Here is a 6,000-nt window from a genome sequence, read left to right on the forward strand (position 1 = left end):
AATAGAACATGATAATTAAAACTTAAAAAGTGAACAGAAAAAAAGAAAGAAAGTCACTGGAAACGCCACCATCCAGAGGTAACTACTCTAAATATTTGGCAATATCTCCTTGTAGGTAATTCTCATGTCCTTATGTGTACGTAAATAAATGCAATAGTTTCTGAAGGCTGCCCTTCCTTATTTAGCGTTACATGTGCCATTTAAAATATTGAACTACGTTCCTGGAATTGAAAGAACAATCATGAATTACTTGCATTTCCTATTTTTCCCTTCTGAACAAATCGGGCAAGGCTTCGCTATTTCTGAGTTTTCTCTTGGCACTTGACCCTAGATTCCTTTGCTTTATAGCGTTTCAACCAAGCACTGTTGACTTTCGTCTCCTGAATGGGTCTAAGTTCACCCGCTCTCCCCCATCTCCAAAACCACACGTCCTCCACTGGCACCTAGAATGCCAGTGGAGGTATGGTATGGTTCCCATAGGAGCCTGCCCCTGCACGCAGAGCTCCTGGCCTGACTCAGGGCCTCTGTGCTGGCCACTTGCTATCAGTGACCTGACGGCGACCACCTGAGCTTCACCTGCATTGGCTTCTGCCTGGATCACGGGATCCAAATCAGTCCCTCCTTTGAAAGTGATCACTCTTGACCCCATTTCACTCTCAGGCGAGTCCCCTCTTTCTGTGCTCTCTTACTACTAATCCATTAATGGAGGTGTCTCACTGGGACCTCAGACACAACATACGTGAAACCAAACTCTTGACCTTCCCCTCCCAAAACTATTCCATCACAATTTCCACATTTCGGTTCATGGCCACTTTATCCTTCCAGCTATTCCTGCCTCAAAGCCCCGATGCCCCTCTTGCTCCTATAATGCACGTATGATCTATCAGCAGAGCTTCCTGCCTCAGTCTTTAAAACACACCCTGAATCTTACCGCTCTCATCAGCTCCACTTCTATTCCTGGACCAAGCCACCCTCGCCTGTCGTCTGGGTTACTGTACTAGCCTCCATACTAACTGCCGCCCTTCCGCCACGTTCCCGCAGCCCAGCCTGGCCTCCGCCCCTCACACACCTGGTCTCTCCACACGGCAGTCAGGGCGGTCCTCTGCTCAGAGCCCTCCCACGGCCTCCGGTCTCACTCAGAGTAAAAATCGACGTCTTCGTAACGGCTCACCAGGCCCTCTGTGAGCTTCCCCCTCATCTCTGACATAACCTCTCATTATTCTCCTCCTTTCTTACTCCTCACCTGAACACACTGGCCTCTTTGCTGTCTCCCCAGATGCCAGCATGTTCCTGCCTCAGGCCCTTGGCACCTGCTGGTTCTTCGGGCTATAGGATGCTCATTTCCCAGTTACCTGCATGGCTGACCCCTCACCCCCTTTAGGTCCTGCTCAAATCTTGTCTTCTCAGTGATTATTTCTGTGACTTCCTTATTAGAAGCAGAATTTACCCACTCCTTTCCCTTGGCCAGGCTCTCCCTTTTCTGCCTTATTTTTTTCCCCATGAGAGTTCTTACCATACAACATACTACATACTGTACTTAATATGTTTACTGCTGTCTTCTGCTAAACTGTAAACTCCATGAGAGTAAGAATTTTTGTTTATGTTCTTTATGACTTAATTCCCAACATCTAGAACAATGCCTGATACATGGTAGGTGCTGGATAACTGCTTGTTGAGTGAACGGGTGATGGTCTCCTTGCTTCTGTGCTTTCTTCCTTCCCATGTTTTCTTAGCAGAGAAATCTTTTCAAGATGCATAACTGACTAGTTGTCTGGTTCACTTAAAACTCTTCAAACTTTCCAGCTGCTTATAGGATAAAGACATACATTCTTAACATAGCTTATGATGTCCTGTCTGATCACAGCTTGCCAGTTACTTTATTTTAAAGCATGCCATTTACCCTCTTACTTCTTACATTCAAGCTACCTAGGACTTCTCTTATTCCCGAGGAAATACAATTCTTCCTGCCTCAGGACCTTTGAATATGTTGCTCCCGTTTCCTGAGTTACTTCTCTCCCCAACCCTCAGTGATTTACCCTATTTTTTCTTTATTCTAATAGCATTAAAAACAATCTATCGTTTGGCAGTGAAGGAGATGATTAGGCAGGTGTTTGGCTACGGGTAGAAAAAACAAGTCAATTGTCTTGAGTTTTTATTCTCCACTTTACTTCTGGTGCTCTGACCTTGTATGATGACAGCCAGTTTTCGTAAATACACAGCTGTATTCATTCATCATTTAAAACTTAATTTCTTTAGAACGTACTTATTTAGTGCCCCTGTTGAACCCAAGTTTTCAAGGTCTAGAAGCGGGCTGCCTGGCTGGCTATGAGTGTGGAGTCCACTTCTAATGCAGACATCCATCCCCAGCCCCTGTGTGGTGAGGGCCAGGCCGTGCCCGGATCTGGGGATGCGAAGAGAAGCGAGAGAGGGCTCTGCCTTTGAGGCTAGGAGTCGGAGGAACTGGTAACCATGCCAAAAACCCCACAAAACCCTGGACATTTTTCTCCCTACTGTCTCCTCGTCATTGGCCCCTTTATGTTCTCCAGCTCATTAAAATCAGTATTAAGTTGTTTGCGTTATTTTTTCTCTTTTCTGGCTTTCTTGGATTTTGTAAATATGACGTAAAACTTCTCCAACTGCTTCACTTAATGGCCATGGAAATGATTTGCTTTGAGGAAAAAGATGAGTTGGACCTTAAAGTTTATATATAGTGAACATCTATAAACAGTAATGGCAATACTCTTGAATAATAAAATTTAAATGATATATTTATTCCTTTCAAACAATAGCACAAGAGAACCACTAAATGACGGGAAGGAGAATATTAATATTCGTTCATTAAACTAAAATATTTTTAAGATGGAGAGATACTTCACTTCTTGCATCGCATGTTCAACTCCCGGGTGAATTAAAGCAGTTACAAGGGACTACTCTTTTATTGGCTGCAGCAAATAATGTGCTTAACAGATTTATTCTCTACTGGTCATCATCATTACCACGAGCAAACAATTACAGAGCACCTGCTGTAGGCAGGAGACATAGTGCGGGGGCCTTTCATCTCACTGGGAAGACGGCATATTTATAACAAAGATGGATAACAATACAGTGTACTAAAAGCCAAACAAATGACATTGAAAATAAGTGTAATAGGAGTTTAAAGTAAGGAGAAGTCATTGAAAGGAGGTGAGACTTGATCTGGGTCTAGAATGAAAGGCAGGTATCTTAATACCTGGAGCTTTTCCAGATAAGGAAACACAGCAGGCAGCAGGGCAGACGTCCTTGGGGTACGTGAGGAGTAAAGAGTTCCTGGAGAAGGAAGAGTAGGGAGGTGTGGCCTCAACATGCGGCAAAACGTAGATTAAATCACGGGCTCTGGATAATAATAACCGCTAACACACACACATACAGTGTGTGTGTGTGTGTGTGTGTGCGCGTGTGTGTGTAGCGTGTTACACTTACTAACTCATTTGACTTTCAGAGCACTGCTCTGAGGGAGACACTATGTAACAGATGATGAGACGGAGGCTCCGAGTGGCTCACGACTGCCCAAGATCCCACAATCTGCAAACGCAGAAGCAGAATTCAAACCCAGACGTTCCGGTTCTGCACTCCGAGCTCTCACTCAAGAGGCTGGTGGGTCCTGATTGGAAGGTGCTGGGACTCCTGGCTGTATGACAGGGACACTGTGTGTGAAGGAAGACCTACTCTGGCTGGGCTGGGCAAGGTTAGGGTGAGCGGAAGCAGAGAGACGGTGGGGACAGAGCATCCCAGGGACGTGCTGAGGTGCACTGCTACCCCACGGGGGGGTCACGGGGTGCCAGGAGCCCGGCTACCCTCAGGCCTTGGCAGATCTGTGGAGGTAAGGCCTGCTGGAGTCCCTGGGCTGGGGGCCTCCCAAACACAACCTCATGCATCTGCCCAGGTGTCATTCAAAGATAACATTCTACGTGTGCCACGCCAGGAGCAATGTCGGGAAGCACTGAATCAGAAGACATTTGCCAGGAGAGGAGCAGTGGGGAAGCAAAGGAAGGGATGCTCTGGAAGGGCATGGTGAGAATAGGATGCCCAGGACTTGCCAGGCTGGATGGCCCACAAGAAGAGGCGGTAGGACGGAGCGTTCATGAATGAGGCCAGGCTGTGAGTTCTGGTGTCTGAGAAGCCGTAGCACTGTCAGAACAAGAGGGGCCTGGTTCTGGGAGCAGTGAGGACGGTACAGCTTCCAATAGGTTAAGTTTAAGAGATGCCAGGGCATTTAGTTAAAACTTTTTATTTTATTTTAATGACATTTTGGCTTAGTCCTTATTATTGATTTCTTTTCCCTGAATGAGTTCCTCAAATTTTTCTAGCTTTAAATCTCAATTCATAAAAAATGCAGTATTTGGAGTATGAAAAAGCCAAATTTTCATTAGCAATTGAGGACGGCCTTGCAATAATTAGAGAGAAACTGACTGCCCATGCTTTGCAACTGCACCGAGTGTTCTAGAGGTCTCTGAGCAGGGCAGGGGAGAATCTGGGTCCAGCATCAGACACCTGGGTTCAGGAACCCCAGTTGTGCCGTCACCAGCTGAGTGTGCAAATCACCGAACCTCTCTGCACTCCATACCACCTGCAGGAAGAGGGTAAGAATGGACTCTACCTTATAGAGTGTGTGCTCTTGGGAATTAACGCACGTGAAACACTTAGCACAGCTTCGGGCAGCCTTACACGGTAGCCATTAATATGGAAACGATTAGTCAAAACCCCTGCGCGTGACCAAGGCCCACAGGCACACGCGTGGTTGCTCGCAGGGGCCGGTGCAGGCTTGGGGGCGTGAGTTACTGGATAGAATTGGGACCAGGTTTTAAGGTGGCAGTGGCTTGAGGAGCAGACAATACAGCATTTACTGAGGCATGTTCCTGACATTCTTGACAAGCTAGAGGTGAGAACCATCCTCCCTGCCCACCGAGCAGAGGTTGGGACATGAGGGTGGAGAACATCAGTGGATTAAACAGCTATTTAATCTGATGCAGGAGAAAGAAACTGAACACGTGAACTTCCAGAGAGCAGGGATGTACACTTTTCTACTTCCTCACTTCCTGATTTAACTGTTTTTTTCTGATGAGAACAGTGACAGGATCATTGAGAGCATTTGACATGTGTAGAAGAGTATTACCCAGGAGAAACAAATCAACTACCCAAACAAACGAAGATACTTTGTGCTCACATTATTGCTTTTTTTTTTTCCTATCCATCTTTTTTACAGAGCTAAACTGATATTGTACAGTCAAGGCTGTATCATGCCTTTTTTTGGTTTTATATAATATTACATAAAAATTTTCTCCATGTCATTAATTACTCTTCACAAATATTATTTTTAATGGATACATGATATTCCATAAAATGGTGATTCCCTCTTTCACTAATCATTTTCCTAAAATTTAACTTCTAGGTCCTTTCCAATTCTTATTTTCATAAATAACATTATAAACTATGATGAACATCTTCATGCTGAATCTTTGTCTGATTTTCAGCTTCTTTCTTCAGAAATAATTTCTGAAAGGGAAAATCCTAAGGAACATTTTTTTCCCACCCATCTTTTAAACCAACAGAGCATTGCCCAGAGAAGTTTAAGAATTTACTCTTTTATTAACACTCAAGCTGAATTGGGTTAATAATAATAATTTTTAGTTCCCACAGAAGAAAATCTTGATCTTTAGGATGCTACGACACTGGAATAGCTGTCAAAAAAGGCTGCAGGACCTACTAGAGAATGGACTTGAGGATACGGGGAGGGGGAAGGGTAAGCTGGGACGAAGTGAGAGAGTGGCATGGACATATATACACTACCAAACGTAAAATAGATAGCTAGTGGGAAGCAGCCACATAGCATAGCACAGGGAGATCAGCTCAGGGCTTTGTGACCAGCTAGAGGGGTGGGATAGGGAGGGTGGGAGGGAGGGAGACGCAAGAGGGAAGAGACATGGGGACATATGTATATGTATAACTGATTCACTTTGTTAT

At 45.0% G+C, this 6,000-nt stretch overlaps 1 protein-coding gene across 1 annotated transcript in view; it reads right to left on the minus strand.

Annotated features, from left to right (window-relative positions):
• Window positions 1–6,000, minus strand: part of CNTNAP2 (contactin associated protein 2) — a 1,485,958-nt gene that overhangs the window by 164,837 nt on the left and 1,315,121 nt on the right. The window lies entirely within an intron of this gene.

Source organism: Physeter macrocephalus, chromosome 5 (genome assembly GCF_002837175.3).
Source record: "Physeter macrocephalus isolate SW-GA chromosome 5, ASM283717v5, whole genome shotgun sequence".
In the NCBI taxonomy this organism is placed as follows: Eukaryota; Metazoa; Chordata; class Mammalia; order Artiodactyla; family Physeteridae; genus Physeter; species Physeter macrocephalus.